Source organism: Salvelinus namaycush, chromosome 17, assembly GCF_016432855.1.
Source record: "Salvelinus namaycush isolate Seneca chromosome 17, SaNama_1.0, whole genome shotgun sequence".
Taxonomy (NCBI): Eukaryota; Metazoa; Chordata; class Actinopteri; order Salmoniformes; family Salmonidae; genus Salvelinus; species Salvelinus namaycush.
Window position 1 is genome coordinate 28,967,361 of NC_052323.1, and position 20,424 is coordinate 28,987,784.

Consider the following 20,424-nt stretch of genomic DNA (forward strand, 5'->3'; position numbering starts at 1 on the left):
TTTTCGGGGGGGGGTGGTTTGTTTTCCCACATGTCCTTGAGATCTTTCCATTAACAGAGTTAGTTGAGGGATCAATTTAGAATGTTTTTTTTTCTTAAATAACATGACAACTCTATTGCCTCAATGACGAAGGTTTCAAGATTGACCTTATACACGAATGTGAACTTTGCAGATGGAGAGTCAGTTGTCTGTCTATCTGTCAGTGATCTTTTTCACTCCTTCACCTTCCCTTTCACTAGCGAAGATCTTGAATTATTAGTCATGTAACAGCACTGTTGGGAGTAAGGAAAAGCTGTACAGTGACTTCAGAAAGTACTCGTACCCCTTGACTTATTCCACATTTTACAGCCAAAATTAAAAAAGGATTGAATATTTTTTTTCTCACCCATCTTACATACATTACCCCATAATTACAAAGTGAAACCATGTTTTCAGAATTTATTTGCAAATGTATTGAAAATTAAATATAGAAATATATAATTTACATAAGTATTTACACCCCTGAGTCAAATGTACAGCTTTGAGTCGTCTTGGGTATGTCTGAATCAGCTTTGAGTCGTCTTGGGTATGTCTTTATCAGCTTTGAGTCGTCTTGGGTATGTCTGTATCAGCGTTGAGTCATCTTGGGTATGTCTGTATCAGCTTTGAGTCGTCTTGGGTATGTCTGTATCAGCTTTGAGTAGTCTTGGTTATGTCTGTATCAGCTTTGAGTCGTCTTGGGTATGTCTGTATCAGCTTTGAGTCGTCTTGGGTATGTCTGTATCAGCTTTGAGTCGTCTTGGGTATGTCTGTATCAGCTTTGAGTCGGCGGTGAACAGCAATCTTCAAGTCTTTTTAATGGGATTCAAGTCTGGGCTTTGGCTAGGCCACTCAAGGACTTTCACATTCTTGTTCTGAAGCCATTCCAGTGTTGCTTTGGCTGAATGCTTGGGGTCACTGCCATGTTGGAATGTAGTAAATCTCTGACTCAGTCTAAGGTTGTTAGCTGTCTGAAGTAGGTTTTCTCATCAAGGATTTGCCAGTAATTGGCTCCATTCATTGTTCCCTGCCGCTGAAAAGCATCCTAATAGCATGATGCTGGCCCCACTGTGCTTCACGGTAGGGATGGTGTTCGATGGGTGATGAGCTGTGCCTGTATTTCTCCAGACATAGTGCTTTGCAATCAGGCCAAAGAGTTACATCTTTGTCTCATCAGACCACATAATATTTTGCCTTATGCTCACAAAGTCTTTTAGGTGCCTTTTGGCAGACTCCAGGCGTGCTGTCATGGAACTTTTTCTCAGGAGTGGCTTCCATCTGGCCACTCTCGCATAAAGCACAGATTGGTGAAGTGCTTTAGAGACTGTTGTCTTTCTGGCAGGTTCTTCCCTTTCAGCCAAGGAACTCTGTAGTTCTGTCAGAGTGGTCATTTGATTCTTGGTCACCTCCCTGACCAAACTCCTTCTTGCCCAGGTTGCTAAGTTTAGTCAGACGGCCAGAGATCCTGTAGTTCCATATCTTTTCCATTTCCCAGTGACGGAGACCACTGTGCTCTTGGAAACATTTCAACACTCTACAAATTGTTTTATACCCTTCCCCAGATATACGCATCATCACAAATCTATCTCAGAGATCTACGGACAGGTCCTTGGACTTCATGGCTTGGTTTCTGCTCTGACGTACACTGTCACCCTGTGGGACCTTACATAGACAGGTGTGTTTCTTTTTAGATCGTGTCCAAACTATTTAATATGCCACAGGTGGACTCCAAGTTTGAATGACATCTCAAGGATAATCAAAGTAAATTGGATTCACCTAAACTCAATTTGGAGTGTCATAGCAAAGGTGTGTGAATGCTTACAGCATCAGTCAAACATTTGGATACACCTACTCATTCAAGGGGTTTTCTTAATTTTCTAACTTTTTTTTAATTTTTACAAATGATAGTCCCACTAAGTGCAAACCAGATTGGATGGCGTATCGCTACAGAATGCTGTGGTAGCCATGCTAGTTAAGTGTGCCTTGACTTCTAAATATATCACAGACAGTGTCACCAGCAAAGCACCCCCACACCATCACACCTCCTCCTCCATGCTTCACGGTGGGAACCACACATGCGGAGATCATCTGTTCACCTACTCTGCGTCTCACAAAGACACGGTGGTTTGAACCAAAAATCTCAAATTTGGACTCATCAGACCAAAGGAAACCGGTGTAATGCCCATTGCTCGTGTTTCTTGGCAAGCAAGTATCTTCTTCTTCTTATGTGTGTCCTTTAGTAGGGGGTTCTTTGCAGCAATTCGATCATGAAGGCCTGATTGACGCAGTCTCCTCTAAACAGTTGATATTGAGCTGTGTCTGTTAATTGAACTCTGTGAATGTAACGCTTGTCGTGGTTGGAAGAAGAGGAGGACCAAATGCGCAGCGTGGTAAGTGTCCATATTGTTTTGTTACGAAATAATGAACACTGAACAAGAACAAGAAAACGAAAAAACGAACACTCCTGTACGGTGAAACAAAAACACAGAACAGAAAATAATCACCCACAAAACACAATGAAAAACAGGGTACCTAAATATGGCTCCCAATCAGAGACAACGACTGACACCTGCCTCTGATTGAGAACCATACTAGGCCAAACACAGAGAAATAGAACAATAGAACAAAACATAGAAAAAACAACATAGAATGCCCACCCCAACTCACGCCCTGACCAAACTAAAATAAAGACATAACACAGGAACTAAGGTCAGCACGTGATAGTCCACCCCCCCCAAAGGTGCGGACTCCGGCCGCAAAACCTGATCCTATAGGGGAGGGTCTGGGTGGGCATTTGCCGCGGTGGCGGCTCTGGAGCGGGACGAGGACCCCACTCCACCATAGTCTCGGCCCACTTCTGTGACACCTTAGGAGCGGCGACCCTCGTCACCGACCCTGGATTGGAGACCCTAGTAAAGGGCACCACTGGACTGAGGGGCGCCTCTGGACTGACGGGCGCCTCCGGACTGAAGGGCGGCTCAGGCGGCTCCTGACTGAAGGACGGCTCAGGCGGCTCCTGACTGAAGGGCGGCTCAGGCGGGTCCTGACTGAAGGGCGGCTCAGACGGGTCCTGACTGAAGGGCGGCTCAGGCGGCTCAGGACTGAAGGGCGGCTCAGGCGGCTCAGGACAGATGGGCGGCTCAGGTGGCTCAGGACAGACGGGCGGCTCAGGACAGACGGGCGGCTCTGGCCTGGAGAGAGAACCTGGAGGGAGGAGACAGAGAGATAGCCTAGTGCATGGGGCTGCCACAGGACCCACCAGGCTGGGGAGACCTACAGGAGGCCTGGTGCTTGGAGGAGGCACCGGAAGGACCGGGCTGTGGGGGAGCACTGGAGCTCTGGTGCGCAGCCTTGGCACCACTCCCCCAGGCTGGATGACTACTCTAGCCCGGACCCTCCAGAGTGCAGGCACAGGTTGAACCAGGCTGTGGGTGAGCACTGGAGATCTAGTGCCTACTACACGCACCTCTCCCTTAGGCTCAACTCCCACATTCGCCCGGCACGAGCGGAGCGCAGGCATAGGACGCACTGCACCCTCCCAGCGCCCCGGAGACAGAGCACGCAGAGCCGGCGCAGGATACCCTGGACCGAAACGGCGTACCGGAGACCAGACATGCTGAGCAGGCACATTACGCCCTGGCTGGATGCCCAGAGTCGCATGACACTTTCGGGAGGCTGTCCTATAGCGCACCGGACTATGGACGTGTACTGGCGACACCATGCGCTTAACCGCATAACACGGTGCCTGACCAGTAACGCGCTGCTTACAATAAGCACGAGGAGTGAGCTCAGGTCTCCAACCTGACTCTGCCACACACCCCGTGTGCCCCCCCAAAATTTATTTGGGGCTGACTCTCGTGCCTGTTGCGCTGCCGTGTTCTTGTCACCAACTCCATTCTCCTGTATCCCTCCTCGCACTGTTCCATAGAATCCCAGGCGGGCTCCGGCACTCTCCCTGGATCGATCGACCACCTCTCTATTTCCTCCCAGGTTGTTACATAGTCCAGATTGCACTGCTCCAATTTACCACGCTGCTTGGTCCTTGGTTGGTGGGTGATTCTGTAACGCTTGTCGTGGTTGGAAGAAGAGGAGGACCAATGCGCAGCGTGGTAAGTGTCCATATTGTTTAAATACGAAATAATGAACACTGAACAAAAACAAGAAAACGAAAAAAGGAACACTCCTGTACGGTGAAACAAAAACACAGAACAGAAAATAATCACCCACAAAACACAATGAAAAATAGGCTACCTAAATATGGCTCCCAATCAGAGACAACGACTGACACCTGCCTCTGATTGAGAACCATACTAGGCCAAACACATAGGAATAGAACAATAGAACAAAACATAGAAAAAACAACATAGAAATCCCACCCCAACTCACGCCCTGACCAAACTAAAATATAGACATAACAAAGGAACTAAGGTCAGAACGTGACAGTGAAGCATTTATTCGGGAATCAATCCTAGGTGCAGTTAACTCTAATGAACTTATCCTCTGCAGGTAACTCTGGGTCTTCCTTTCCTGTGGCGGTCCTCATGAGAGCCAGTTTCATAGCTCTTGATGGTTTTTGTGGCTGCACTTGAAGAAACGTTCAAAGTTCTTGAAATGTTCCGGATTGACTGACCATCATGTCTTAAAGTCATGATGGACTGTCATTTCTCTTTGCTAATTTGAGCTGTTCTTGCTGTAATATGGATTTGGCATTTTACCAAATAGGGCTATCTTCTGTATTCCACCTCTACCTGGTCACAAAACAATTGATTGACTCGAACTCATTAAGAAGGAAAGAAATTCCACAAAATAACTTTTTACAAGGCACACGTGTTAATTGAAATGCAATAAAGAAAAACCATGGAATGAGTAGGTGTGTCCAAACTTTTGACTGGTTACTGTACGTAAATTAGATATTTCTCTATTTAATTTTCAATAAAATCGCAAACATTTCTAAAAACATGTTTGGACTTTGTCATTAGCTGTGTAGATGGGTGAGAAAAATCTATATATTCCATGAATTTGAATTCAGGCTGTAACACAACAACATGTGGAAGAGGTCAAGGGGTATGAATACTTCCTGAAGGCCCTGTATGTCTGACTGTGTGACTGTCAGGGGTATGAATACTTCCTGAAGGCCCTGTATGTCTGACTGTGTGACTGTCAGGGGTATGAATACTTCCTGAAGGCCCTGTATGTCTGACTGTGTGACTGTCAGGGGTATGAATACTTCCTGAAGGCCCAGTATGTCTGACTGTGTGACTGTCAGGGGTATGAATACTTCCTGAAGGCCCTGTATGTCTGACTGTGTGACTGTCAGGGGTATGAATACTTCCTGAAGGCCCTGTATGTCTGACTGTGTGACTGTCAGGGGTATGAATACTTCCTGAAGGCCCAGTATGTCTGACTGTGTGACTGTCAGGGTTGTGAATACTTCCTGAAGGCCCTGTATGTCTGACTGTGTGACTGTCAGGGGTATGAATACTTCCTGAAGGCCCTGTATGTCTGACTGTGTGACTGTCAGGGGTATGAATACTTCCTGAAGGCCCAGTATGTCTGACTGTGTGACTGTCAGGGGTATGAATACTTCCTGAAGGCCCTGTATGTCTGACTGTGTGACTGTCAGGGGTATGAATACTTCCTGAAGGCCCTGTATGTCTGACTGTGTGACTGTCAGGGGTATGAATACTTCCTGAAGGCCTTGTATGTCTGACTGTGTGACTGTCAGGGGTATGAATACTTCCTGAAGGCCCTGTATGTCTGACTGTGTGACTGTCAGGGGTATGAATACTTCCTGAAGGCCCTGTATGACTGACTGTGTGACTGTCAGGGGTATGAATACTTCCTGTAGGCCCTGTATGTCTGACTGTGTGACTGTCAGGGGTATGAATACTTCCTGTAGGCCCTGTATGTCTGACTGTGTGACTGTCAGGGGTATGAATACTTCCTGTAGGCCCTGTATGTCTGACTGTGTGACTGTCAGGGGTATGAATACTTCCTGAAGGCCCTGTATGTCTGACTGTGTGACTGTCAGGGGTATGAATACTTCCTGTAGGCCCTGTATGTCTGACTGTGTGACTGTCAGGGGTATGAATACTTCCTGTAGGCCCTGTATGTCTGACTGTGTGACTGTCAGGGGTATGAATACTTCCTGTAGGCCCAGTATGTCTGACTGTGTGACTGTCAATCAGAGTAGCATTCTGTTACTGACTTGGCAATATCTCACTGTATGTTGGACTGTATGTTGGACTGTATGTTAACTGTATGTTGGACTGTATGTTGGACTGTATGTTAACTGTATGTTGGACTGTATGTTGGACTGTATGTTAACTGTATGTTAGACTGTATGTTGGACTGTATGTTGGACTGTATGTTAACTGTATGTTGGACTGTATGTTAGACTGTATGTTGGACTGTATGTCAGACTGTATGTTAGACTGTATGTTAACTGTATGTTAACTGTATGTTAGAAGGGAGCGAGGGAGGGAGAGAGAGTAGAGAGAGAGGGAGGGAGAGAAGGGAGCGAGGGAGGGAGAGAGAGTAGAGAGAGAGGGAAGGAAAGAGAGATAGAAGAGAGGGGGGGAGAGGAGAGAGAGAGTTAGGGAGGGAGGGAGAAAGAGAGAAGGCTGTCATGTCTGTGATTACTTACTCTGTGCGTCCAAATTGTGATCCTGACCTTCCCCTATTGAATGCAATGTATTCACCTAGGCATCAACCCTGTGACACTCATCTTTTCCCATTGACTGCAATGTATTGACAAAAACATCAAGCCTGTGACACCCATATTTTACCACTGAATGCAATGTTATGAGAAAAACGTCAGCTACTGAGACATTTTACCTTTTTTTGCAAAAAAGCCTGAAAACATGCCAATATGTCTATGTTTTCAGGCTGATAATGGGCTGTGTTGATTGGTTCTCCGAAACACAAATTAAATTAAGTACATCAGCTGACGGTTACTGTTACACATTATTAATTTACCCAATTACACAGCCAGGATATTGATGAATCATCCACCAATAACCATTACAGATAATAACCAACATTCTTTTAGCTATGTATTTGGCCGTGAATAATCCTATCAACATCCAAAAAGCTCCACTACTTTTCATTTACTGTAAAAGTGCCACAGCTCTTACTGTAATGCACCAGAAGAAAGTGGAACAAAAATTGAAGCGAACCAATCGGCTGAGGAATCTTTTTTCTTCTTCACTGTCTCCTCTATCAGACGCTGAAGCCTGATAACCAACCCCCCCCCCCCCCCCCCACACACACACAAACTCGCCCTTCACTTCTGTGTGTCTGCACAGCAGAGATAAGCAAATCAATATTCTGTCACTTCTTATTTTTACTGCCCGAATTCTACTCTCTGCACCTTGCACAAGGTGACAGACTCAGCCTTGCCTCGCCTCACGGTGGACTGGGCTGGTCAGGCAATCTGAGCATCCTTTTCTAGAATATTCTGCATCTGCTCTCACTGTTTCCGCATCTGCTCTCAGTGTCAGGGTAAAAGCCTGGGTAAGTGTCAGGGTAAGTGTCAGGGTAAGTGCCTGGGTAAGTGTCAGGGTTAGTGTCAGGGTAAGTGTCTGGGTAAGTGTTAGGGTAAGTGCCAGGGTAAGTGTTAGGGTAAGTGCCAGGGTAAGTGCCAGGGTAAGTGTCTGGGTAAGTGTCAGGGTAAGTGTCAGGGTAAGTGTCAGGGTAAGTGTCATGGTAAGTGTCAGGGTAAGTATCAGGGTAAGTGTCTGGGTAAGTGTCAGGGTAAGTGTCTGGGTAAGTGTCAGGGAAAGTGTCAGGGTAAGTGTCTTGGTAAGTGTCTTGGTAAGTGTCTTGGTAAGTGTCTTGGTAAGTGTCAGGGTAAGTGTCTGGGTAAGTGTCAGGGTAAGTGTCAGGGTAAGTGTCAGTGTAAGTGTCAGGGTAAGTGTCTTGGTAAGTGTCAGGGTAAGTGTCAGGGTAAGTGTCTGGGTAAGTGTCAGGGTAAGTGTCAGTGTAAGTGTCAGGGGAAGTGTCAGGGGAAGTGTCAGGGGAAGTGTCAGGGGAAGTGTCTTGGTAGGTGTCAGGGTAAGTGTCTGGGTAAGTGTCAGGGTAAGTGTCTTGGTAAGTGTCAGGGTAAGTGTCAGGGTAAGTGTCTGGGTAAGTGTCTTGGTAAGTGTCAGGTTAAGTGTCAGGGTAAGTGTCAGGGGAAGTTTCAGGGGAAGTGGCAGGGTAAGTGTCAGGGGAAGTGTCAGGGTAAGTGTCAGGGGAAGTGTCAGGGTAAGTGTCAGGGTAAGTGTCAGGGGAAGTGTCAGGGTAAGTGTCAGGGTAAGTGTCAGGGTAAGTGTCTGGGTAAGTGCCAGGTTAAGTGTCTGGGTAAGTGTCAGGGTAAGTGTCAGGGTAAGTGTCAGGGTAAGTGTCAGGGTAAGTGCCAGGGTAAGTGCCAGGGTAAGTGTCTGGGGAAGTGTCAGGGTAAGTGTCAGGGTAAGTGTCTGGGTAAGTGCCAGGTTAAGTGTCTGGGTAAGTGTCTGGGTAAGTGTCAGGGTAAGTGTCTGGGTAAGTGTCAGGGAAAGTGTCAGGGAAAGTGTCAGGGTAAGTGTCAGGGTAAGTGTCAGGGAAAGTGTCAGGGTAAGTGTCTTGGTAAGTGTCTTGGTAAGTGTCTTGGTAAGTGTCTTGGTAAGTGTCAGGGTAAGTGTCAGGGTAAGTGTCAGGGTAAGTGTCTGGGTAAGTGTCTTGGTAAGTGTCAGGGTAAGTGTCTGGGTAAGTGTCAGGGTAAGTGTCAGTGTAAGTGTCAGGGGAAGTGTCAGGGGAAGTGTCAGGGGAAGTGTCTTGGTAGGTGTCAGGGTAAGTGTCTGGGTAAGTGTCAGGGTAAGTGTCTTGGTAAGTGTCAGGGTAAGTGTCAGGGTAAGTGTCTGGGTAAGTGTCTTGGTAAGTGTCAGGTTAAGTGTCAGGGTAAGTGTCAGGGGAAGTTTCAGGGGAAGTGGCAGGGTAAGTGTCAGGGGAAGTGGCAGGGTAAGTGTCAGGGGAAGTGTCAGGGGAAGTGTCAGGGGAAGTGTCAGGGTAAGTGTCAGGGTAAGTGTCAGGGGAAGTGTCAGGGTAAGTGTCAGGGTAAGTGTCTGGGTAAGTGCCAGGTTAAGTGTCTGGGTAAGTGTCAGGGTAAGTGTCTGGGTAAGTGTCAGGGTAAGTGTCAGGGGAAGTGTCTGGGGAAGTGTCAGGGTAAGTGTCTGGGTAAGGGTCAGGGTAAGTGTCAGGGTAAGTGTCAGGGGAAATGTCAGGGGAAGTGTCAGGGTAAGTGTCAGGGTAAGTGCCAGGGTAAGTGTCTGGGGAAGTGTCAGGGTAAGTGTCAGGGGAAGTGTCAGGGGAAGTGTCAGGGGAAGTGTCAGGGGAAGTGTCAGGGGAAGTGTCTTGGTAGGTGTCAGGGTAAGTGTCTGGGTAAGTGTCAGGGTAAGTGTCTTGGTAAGTGTCAGGGTAAGTGTCAGGGTAAGTGTCTGGGTAAGTGTCTTGGTAAGTGTCAGGGTAAGTGTCAGGGTAAGTGTCTGGGTAAGTGTCAGGGTAAGTGTCAGTGTAAGTGTCAGGGGAAGTGTCAGGGGAAGTGTCAGGGGAAGTGTCAGGGGAAGTGTCTTGGTAGGTGTCAGGGTAAGTGTCTGGGTAAGTGTCAGGGTAAGTGTCTTGGTAAGTGTCAGGGTAAGTGTCAGGGTAAGTGTCTGGGTAAGTGTCTTGGTAAGTGTCAGGTTAAGTGTCAGGGTAAGTGTCAGGGGAAGTTTCAGGGGAAGTGGCAGGGTAAGTGTCAGGGGAAGTGTCAGGGTAAGTGTCAGGGGAAGTGTCAGGGTAAGTGTCAGGGTAAGTGTCAGGGGAAGTGTCAGGGTAAGTGTCAGGGTAAGTGTCAGGGTAAGTGTCTGGGTAAGTGCCAGGTTAAGTGTCTGGGTAAGTGTCAGGGTAAGTGTCAGGGTAAGTGTCAGGGTAAGTGTCAGGGTAAGTGCCAGGGTAAGTGCCAGGGTAAGTGTCTGGGGAAGTGTCAGGGTAAGTGTCAGGGTAAGTGTCTGGGTAAGTGCCAGGTTAAGTGTCTGGGTAAGTGTCTGGGTAAGTGTCAGGGTAAGTGTCTGGGTAAGTGTCAGGGAAAGTGTCAGGGAAAGTGTCAGGGTAAGTGTCAGGGTAAGTGTCTGGGTAAGTGTCAGGGAAAGTGTCAGGGTAAGTGTCTTGGTAAGTGTCTTGGTAAGTGTCTTGGTAAGTGTCTTGGTAAGTGTCTTGGTAAGTGTCAGGGTAAGTGTCAGGGTAAGTGTCAGGGTAAGTGTCTGGGTAAGTGTCTTGGTAAGTGTCAGGGTAAGTGTCTGGGTAAGTGTCAGGGTAAGTGTCAGTGTAAGTGTCAGGGGAAGTGTCAGGGGAAGTGTCAGGGGAAGTGTCTTGGTAGGTGTCAGGGTAAGTGTCTGGGTAAGTGTCAGGGTAAGTGTCTTGGTAAGTGTCAGGGTAAGTGTCTGGGTAAGTGTCTTGGTAAGTGTCAGGTTAAGTGTCAGGGTAAGTGTCAGGGGAAGTTTCAGGGGAAGTGGCAGGGTAAGTGTCAGGGGAAGTGGCAGGGTAAGTGTCAGGGGAAGTGTCAGGGGAAGTGTCAGGGGAAGTGTCAGGGTAAGTGTCAGGGTAAGTGTCAGGGGAAGTGTCAGGGTAAGTGTCAGGGTAAGTGTCTGGGTAAGTGCCAGGTTAAGTGTCTGGGTAAGTGTCAGGGTAAGTGTCTGGGTAAGTGTCAGGGTAAGTGTCAGGGGAAGTGTCTGGGGAAGTGTCAGGGTAAGTGTCTGGGTAAGGGTCAGGGTAAGTGTCAGGGGAAGTGTCAGGGGAAGTGTCAGGGTAAGTGTCAGGGTAAGTGCCAGGGTAAGTGTCTGGGGAAGTGTCAGGGTAAGTGTCTTGGTAAGTGTCAGGGTAAGTGTCAGGGTAAGTGTCTGGGTAAGTGTCAGGGTAAGTGTCTGGGGAAGTGTCAGGGTAAGTGTCAGGGGAATTGTCAGGGGAAGTGTATGGGTAAGTGTCAGGGGAAGTGTCTCCTGGTTCATTATCCTGGGTTTGAATGTGACCCAGGAAACATGTCTAGTGACTATGACCCAGGTGACATTGACAGAAAATAATAGGCCACTGTTTGACCTCTGTTCATTCCACAGTGAAGTTCCTATGTTATATAAACATGTGTTACTCGATGGTTCAAGTTCTACATTTAAACATAGGTGACTTTATGGATGCAGTTCTAAGCATGAAGGGAGAGTGTAGGTAGTACAGCGATACTAGTGCCAATCCATGATAGGTAAACATGTCAACATCAGGTATCCATTACTGTGACCAGTAGATACAATTGATAGTGGTACACAGTGATTGATTCAACTGTCTCGTTCATTATCTTGAGACAAAATAAATATTTGTTGTCTATTTTCAATAACTTAATGGAATTGTTGTGCCACTAGTACTGCTGTCCAAGATACTCTGTTAAATCTCAATGACTTTTCTCTTACATGCATTACAGCAGTGTCCCTGGGTGGTCACTTGGATTTTCTGTTCACGTATAGAGAAGTCAGAATTTTAATCACTGAGGACATTTGTTATCTGGCATCTGCCTGGCACTTCTCACAAATTATGGGACTTGTAGAAACTCATCTAATTGGCACGATGGGACTAGTGTCACTGCAAATGACAAAATTAATATAATCAGTTGGAACCTCAATTTTGTTTTGTTTTGTTTAATCTACCCGGTGACAGCTATCATTCAACACCCAGCTGCTGATAACATTAATTTGGTTGGAGCAATTCATGCTTTTATATAATTCACATTGCCTGTCTGAAAAAAAAGGCTGACAATTATTTGCTTAAATATGCAGTGGCCCAGGGCATTGTGAAATAACAGCACTGCCCAGATAAGATTTGCAAGGCCTGCCACTGAAATTAGAGCCTTAAAACAATGATTTCAGGGAGTATTTTGGGGGGGGGGGGAGTAGAACATTAACAGTGTGGAAGTGGAACTAACCAAGGATGATATGTCACTCTGTGGGGAATCTTTCAAATCCCTGTAACTTGAAGATGCCACTCATGGAATCGGGCATAATGAAATATGAATGTGGCCTTACCATCTCTGGCGAATTAATGATTTCTAGCAAAATGTGTATTGTACAGATTACCTCTTATCACTCCCAAGACACACACTGGGGTTCTGTACTGGGTAAACAAACACAGTGCATTCACACACACACACAGATAGGGCATCCCAAAAAGCACCCTATTCACTTCTACTACCAGAACACTGGGCAAAACATCTGGTCAAAAGTAGTGCACTGTCTATAGGGAAAAGGTTGCCATTTGGGTTGGAACCGAGGCCAAACACAAACCCGATAAGACGTCGTGTACATTTTGGGGGTTTCAAACTGCAGGATAAATAGATTTGACAGCCATGCATAATCAGCTAGAGTTTTGCAGGCAGGGAGTGCAGGGTTTGTGTGGAAACGGCCTTGTTGAGTCTGTATCCAAACTTTCCGTGTAGTAGTCTGTAAATCCTAATTCTCACCAGCAAAAAGAGAAACCCCACACTGTTTAGCTTAAAATGGGGAAAAATGTGTTACAGGAAAAAGGTTAACCCTACGTAAGATACACTACATTAGCAAAAGTATGTGTAAACCTGCTTGTCAAACATCTCATTCCAAAATCATGGGCATTAATATGGAGTTGGTTTCGCCTTTGCTGCTATAACAGCCTCCACTCTTCTGGGAAGGCTTTCCACTTGATGCTGGAACATTGCTGCGGGGACTTGCTTCCATTCAGCCACAAGAGCATTAGTGTGGTCGGACACTGATGTTGGGCGATTAGGCCTGGCTCGCAGTCACCGTTCCAATTCATCACAAAGGTGTTTGATGGTGTTGAGGTCATGGCTCTGTGCAGGCCAGTCAAATTCTTCCACACCGATCTCCACAACCCATTTCTGTACGGACCTCGCTTTGTGTAAGGGGGCATTGGCATGCTGAAACAGGAAAGGACCTTCCCCAAACTGTTGCCACAAAGTTCAAACCACAGAATCATCTAGAATGTCATTGCATGCTGTAGCGGTAAGATTTCTCTTCACTGGAACTAAAAGGCCCGAACCATGAAACACAGCCCCAGACCATTATTCTTCCTCCACCAAACTTTACAGTTGGCACTATGCATTCAGGCAGGTAGAGTTCTCCTGGCATCCGCCAAACCCAGGTTCTTCCGTGGGACTGCCAGATGGTGAAGCGTGATTCATCACTCTATAGAACGTGTTTTCACTGCTCCAGAGTCTGTGTGCACCATTCTATACACCTGTCAGCAAAAGGTGTGGCTGAAATAGGCCGAATCCACTAATTTGAAAGGATATCCACCTTAAAGGGGACAACAACATTCTGTGAGATTTAGAATAGGAACAGTCTCCATTTGAAGCTTGATTTCATTACGTTCTTACTGAGTCGCCATGCGTTTTCTAAAGCTGTGTGTAGCTGCGTCAGGCTGCATAGATCACTGGTCAAAAGTAGTGCACTATATAATTAGGGAATAGGGTGCCATTTGGCAACTATGTTATTAACCAGGCAGTCTCAGTGTTGGCTGGGCTGTGAGATGTGGTAGAGAAAGTGAGAGAAAGAGTGGGTGGCTACTGTCACAGATCTATTAAAGGAGGTCAACGAGGAACCTTGAACAGAGTCTGAACAATTTTCCTTTATAAGCTGCATTCAATACAACATATATATATGAATTCTTATGAGGCTACGTCCCAAATGGCACCCTATTCCCTAAATAGTGTACTACTTTTAACCAGAGCCCTATGGCACCCTATTCCCTATATAGCGCACTACTTTTAACCAGAGCCCTGGTCAAAAATAGTGCACTAAAAGGGAATAGCAAGGATGGGAATGTAAGGTATAGGGTGCTATTTGTGATTCTGACATAATGTTACACAACAGTTTCCGTCCACAAAAGTCTCATCTGTCAACAAATTGGTTTTGCCCTGCATGTACCAATGCCAAATATAATACATCAACACTACAATCTCCAGACTGTAGTTCAAACATGATATCAAACTGTCTCGAGCACAAGCCTCAGTCTGACTATTTCTTGAAGTCGCTGCATCAGTGTCAGAAGGCTGCTTTTCTTATCGTCAGGTGATCTCAAGCATGGGCTTTGCATTGACTATTCATCGACACCCAGGCACGGGCCCTTGCAACTTCTCATTCATTCAGTTAATGAAGATTTTCAGTGAATGAGATGCTCATTTTGTAACATAGTGTTTTTCGATGAAGCTAAATATGACTGAGCAGAGTAAATACAATACAGCGCATTGTGTTTGAGGACAGAGAATACATATGAGTTTAAGATCGTTTAGAAAGATTTAGCATAAAGAAAAATGCTAAAGACTCTAAAGATACTTAAAAATTAGATACGTAAAGATACTCTTCTACGGAGTGAAATATGTTGAACATATAACAAATAAACCCTGTGTATCCCAAATGGCACCCTATTCCCTACAAAGTGCACTACTTTGACCAGAGCCCTGTGGCACCCTAATCCCTGTATAGTGTACTATTTGACCAGGGCACTATAGCACCCTAATCCCTTTATAGTGTACTATTTGACCAGAGCCCTGTGGCACCCTAATCCCTGTATAGTGTACTATTTGACCAGGGCACTATAGCACCCTAATCCCTGTATAGTGTACTATTTGACCAGGGCACTCCATCTATGTGTTAACTAGATTATTACGGCTTCCCGAGTGGCGCAGTGTTCTAAGGCATCACTACAGACACGAGTTCGATCCCAGGCTGTGTCACAGCCGGCCCGTGACCGGGAGACCCATGGCGCGGTGTACAATTGGCCCAGTGTTTGTCCGGGTTAGGGGAGGGTTTGGCCGGCTAGGATGTCCTTGTCCATTCGCGCTCTAGCGACTCCTTGTGGCGGGCCGGGCGCGTGCAAGCTGACCCCGGTCGCCAGTTGTACTGTGTTTCCTCCGATACATTGGTGCTTCCGGGTTAATTGTGTCAAGAAGCAGTGCGGCTTGGCAGGGTCATGTTTCTGAGGACTCATGGCTCTCGACCTTCGCCTCTCCAGAGTCCGTACAGGAGTTGCAGAGATGGGACAAGACTGTAACTACCAATTGGATACCACAAAATTGGGGAGAGAAAAGGGGTAAAAGTACAACAACAACAAAAAATACTAGCCCCCCCCCCCCCCCCCCCCCCCACACACACACACACACAGGCACACACAGGCCACTCTCAAGTCATTTTATAAAGCAGTTCGCTGAACATCTATAAATAGGCTGTAGGGCACTGCACAACCTCAATTTGCCACCCCCATACACTTCTATTGCAATTATCCCAAGGTTTATTTTCAGTGTAGCAGTCAAGGGAATACATGCCTCAGTTCATTCAGCAGTGGATAATAGCACTGAGAATACCTAATAACAGCAAGCAATCAATTCCATCGGAATTGGAATGGGAAAATAAGCTTGTTTTAAAATTGCAATATGTTTCTGCTATAATTTCACCGTTATGGATACCCAACGTTACGATGTACAGTCTTTGGCACCCTGTTCTCTCAAGTGATAATGCAATAATTTCGATGCTGTGAATTATTTTGAATGTGTCTCTTTTTGCTGTATTTCTCTCCTCTCGTCCTGTGGCCTCATGATTCTACTGTAACACTGTCTGATTTAAAGAGACCATTATGGACATCGAACAACACGTGATGCTATTTCCCTTTGATGATCGTCCCTGCTGAATTATAATTTTCTCCCTGGGAGTGGAATTTTGTTGTGTAAAAGCATTGTCCCCTTTATTTCAAGGCCATTGTGCCCCTGTACTTTATTTGTAGGCTGGATGCCCATTGAATGTAGAAACTGCAGTAAGCAGCACCTTGACTGGACCACAAGGGAAGACAGAGAGTTAAGACTGAGTGATTTCTGTTCAGTGAGAGACATTGGGCAGGAGGACAGAGGACACAGGGTTTCTGTTCAGTGAGAGACATTGGGCAGGAGGACAGAGGACACAGGGGTTCTGTTCAGTGAGAGACATTGGGCAGGAGGACAGAGGACACAGGGTTTCTGTTCAGTGAGAGACATTGGGCAGGAGGACAGAGGACACAGGGTTTCTGTTCAGTGAGAGACATTGGGCAGGAGGACAGAGGACACAGGGGTTCTGTTCAGTGAGAGACATTGGGCAGGAGGACAGAGGACACAGGGTTTCTGTTCAGTGAGAGACATTGGGCAGGAGGACAGAGGACACAGGGTTTCTGTTCAGTGAGAGACATTGGGCAGGAGGGCAGAAGACACAGGGCTTCTGTTCAGTGAGAGACATTGGGCAGGAGGACAGAGGACACAGGGTTTCTGTTCAGTGAGAGACATTGGGCAGGAGGACAGAGGACACAGGGCTTCTGTTCAGTGAGAGACATTGGGGAGGAAGACACAGGGCTTCTGTTCAGTGAGAGACATTGGGGATGAAGACACAGGGCTTCTGTTCAGTGAGAGACATTGGGCAGGTGGACAGGGGACACAGGGGACACAGGGAGAAGTAACAGAGGAGATCAATCGAGGGCTTTGTCGTCCCCTCAGCACGGTAAAACACACACATGCATACACACATACGCACACCACACACACACACACACACACACACACATACACACACACACAAATGAACAGCCAACCCCACAAAAACACACTAACACCTCACCATACCACCCTGCATCCCTCTGTTGGTGTGCCTCTGAAGCTAAGCAGGGTTTGTCTCTGGATGGGAGACCAGATGCTGCTGGAAGTGGTGTTTGAGGGCCAGTATGAGGCATTCTTTTCTCTGTCTAAACAAAGTGATTGGGGACATTGCCCTTTATAGGCTGCCGTCTTTCAGATGGGACTTTAAACGGGTGGTCCAAAAATATTCCTTGGCACTTATAAGAGGCACTACTCATAAGAGTAGGGGTGTTAACCCTGGAGTCCTAGCTAAATTCCCAATCTGACCCTCATACCATCATGGCCACCTAATCATCCCCAGCTTCCAATTAGCTCATTCATCCTCCCTCCTCTCTCCTGTAACTATTGCCCAGGTCATTGCTGTAAATGAGAATGTGTTCTCAGTCAATTTACCTGGTAAAAAAATACCTGTTTTTTTTGTATTTTACTTTTTTTTTTACAATAGTCCCTGTTTGGAAGGGTTGGATGGTAGAGGAAAAGTATGAGCCTTTATAGTACCTGTATAAGAAAGTCTCAGAAAGAAAATCATTAAGGAAGCTTGTTTTATGGTTGTCAAAGTGAAGCTAGCTAAGTCTCCTTAGACCCAGTGGAGTTGCTTCTCAGCTTGCACTACACACTACAGAACACCATAGCCAATGATTTCTCTTGAAATATTTAATGTTCAGGCAGGACTGTTAGGAGTCTGCCTTCTGGTGAGATCAGATCAAGCAGAAGGAAATGTTCTCTGAGGCAACAACATCCAGGATAAATAGCTCCTTTATCAAGATGGCATCTCAAGTATAATGTTACACAAGTTACCCACTGTCTGGTCTAGTAGTCTGACATACAGTATCACCACTGTCTGGTCTAGTAGTCTGACATACAGTATCACCACTGTCTGGTCTAGTAGTCTAACATACAGTATCACCACTGTCTGGTCAAGTAGTCTAACATACAGTATCACCACTGTCTGGCCTAGTAGTCTAACATACAGTATCACCACTGTCTGGTCTAGTAGTATAACATACAGTATCACCACTGTCTGGTTTAATAGTCTAACATACAGTATCACCACTGTCTGGTCTAGTAGTCTAGCATACAGTATCACCACTGTCTGGTCTAATAGTCTAACATACAGTATCACCACTGTCTGGTCTAGTAGTCTAACATACAGCATCACCACTGTCTGGTCTAATAGTCTAACATACAGTATCACCACTGTCTGGCCTAGTAGTCTAACATACAGTATCACCACTGTCTGGTCTAGTAGTCTAACATACAGTATCACCACTGTCTGGTCTAGTAGTCTAACATACAGTATCACCACTGTCTGGTCTAGTAGTCTAACATACAGTATCACCACTGTCTGGTCTAATAGTCTAACATACAGTATCACCACTGTCTGGTCTAGTAGTCTAACATACAGCATCACCACTGTCTGGTCTAGTAGTCTAACATACAGTATCACCACTGTCTGGTCTAGTAGTCTAACATACAGTATCACCACTGTCTGGTCTAGTAGTCTGACATACAGTATCACCACTGTCTGGTCTAGTAGTCTAACATACAGCATCACCACTGTCTGGTCTAATAGTCTAACATACAGTATCACCACTGTCTGGCCTAGTAGTCTAACATACAGTATCACCACTGTCTGGTCTAGTAGTCTAACATACAGTATCACCACTGTCTGGTCTAGTAGTCTAACATACAGTATCACCACTGTCTGGTCTAGTAGTCTAACATACAGTATCACCACTGTCTGGTCTAATAGTCTAACATACAGTATCACCACTGTCTGGTCTAGTAGTCTAACATACAGCATCACCACTGTCTGGTCTAGTAGTCTAACATACAGTATCACCACTGTCTGGTCTAGTAGTCTAACATACAGTATCACCACTGTCTGGTCTAGTAGTCTGACATACAGTATCACCACTGTCTGGTCTAGTAGTCTAACATACAGTATCACCACTGTCTGGTCTAGTAGTCTGACATACAGTATCACCACTGTCTGGTCTAGTAGTCTGACATACAGTATCACCACTGTCTGGTCTAGTAGTCTAACATACAGTATCACCACTGTCTGGTCTAGTAGTCTAACATACAGTATCACCACTGTCTGGTCTAGTAGTCTGACATACAGTATCACCACTGTCTGGTCTAGTAGTCTAACATACAGTATCACCACTGTCTGGTCTAATAGTCTAACATACAGTATCACCACTGTCTGGCCTAGTAGTCTAACATACAGCATCACCACTGTCTGGTCTAGTAGTCTAACATACAGTATCACCACTGTCTGGTCTAGTAGTCTAACATACAGTATCACCACTGTCTGGTCTAGTAGTCTAACATACAGTATCACCACTGTCTGGTTTAATAGTCTAACATACAGTATCACCACTGTCTGGTCTAGTAGTCTAACATACAGTATCACCACTGTCTGGTCTAGTAGTCTAACATACAGTATCACCACTGTCTGGTCTAGTAGTCTAACATACAGTATCACCACTGTCTGGTCTAGTAGTCTAACATACAGTATCACCACTGTCTGGTTGAATAGTCTAACATACAGTATCACCACTGTCTGGTCTAGTAGTCTAACATACAGTATCACCACTGTCTGGTCTAGTAGTCTAACATACAGTATCACCACTGTCTGGTCTAGTAGTCTAACATACAGTATCACCACTGTCTGGTCTAATAGTCTAACATATAGTATCACCACTGTCTGGTCTAGTAGTCTAACATACAGCATCACCACTGTCTGGTCTAGTAGTCTAACATACAGTATCACCACTGTCTGGTCTAGTAGTCTAACATACAGTATCACCACTGTCTGGTCTAGTAGTCTAACATACAGTATCACCACTGTCTGGTCTAATAGTCTAACATACAGTATCACCACTGTCTGGTCTAGTAGTCTAACATACAGTATCACCACTGTCTGGTCTAGTAGTCTAACATACAGTATCACCACTGTCTGGTCTAGTAGTCTAACATACAGCATCACCACTGTCTGGTCTAGTAGTCTAACATACAGTATCACCACTGTCTGGTCTAGTAGTCTAACATACAGTATCACCACTGTCTGGTCTAGTAGTCTAACATACAGTATCACCACTGTCTGGTTTAATAGTCTAACATACAGTATCACCACTGTCTGGTCTAGTAGTCTAACATACAGTATCACCACTGTCTGGTCTAGTAGTCTAACATACAGTATCACCACTGTCTGGTTTAATAGTCTAACATACAGTATCAACACTGTCTGGTTTAGTAGACTAACATACAGTATCACCACTGTCTGGTTTAATAGTCTAACATACAGTATCACCACTGTCTGTTTTAGTAGTCTAACATACAGTATCACCACTGTCTGGTCTAGTAGTCTAACATACAGTATCACCACTGTCTGGTCTAGTAGTCTAACATACAGTATCACCACTGTCTGGTCTAGTAGTCTAACATACAGTATCACCACTGTCTGGTCTAGTAGTTTAACATACAGTATCACCACTGTCTGGTCTAGTAGTCTAACATACAGTATCACCACTGTCTGGTCTAGTAGTCTAATATACAGTATCACCACTGTCTGGTCTAGTAGTCTAACATACAGTATCACCACTGTCTGGTCTAGTAGTCTAACATACAGTATCACCACTGTCTGGTCTAGTAGTCTAACATACAGTATCACCACTGTCTGGTCTAGTAGTCTGACATACAGTATCACCACTGTCTGG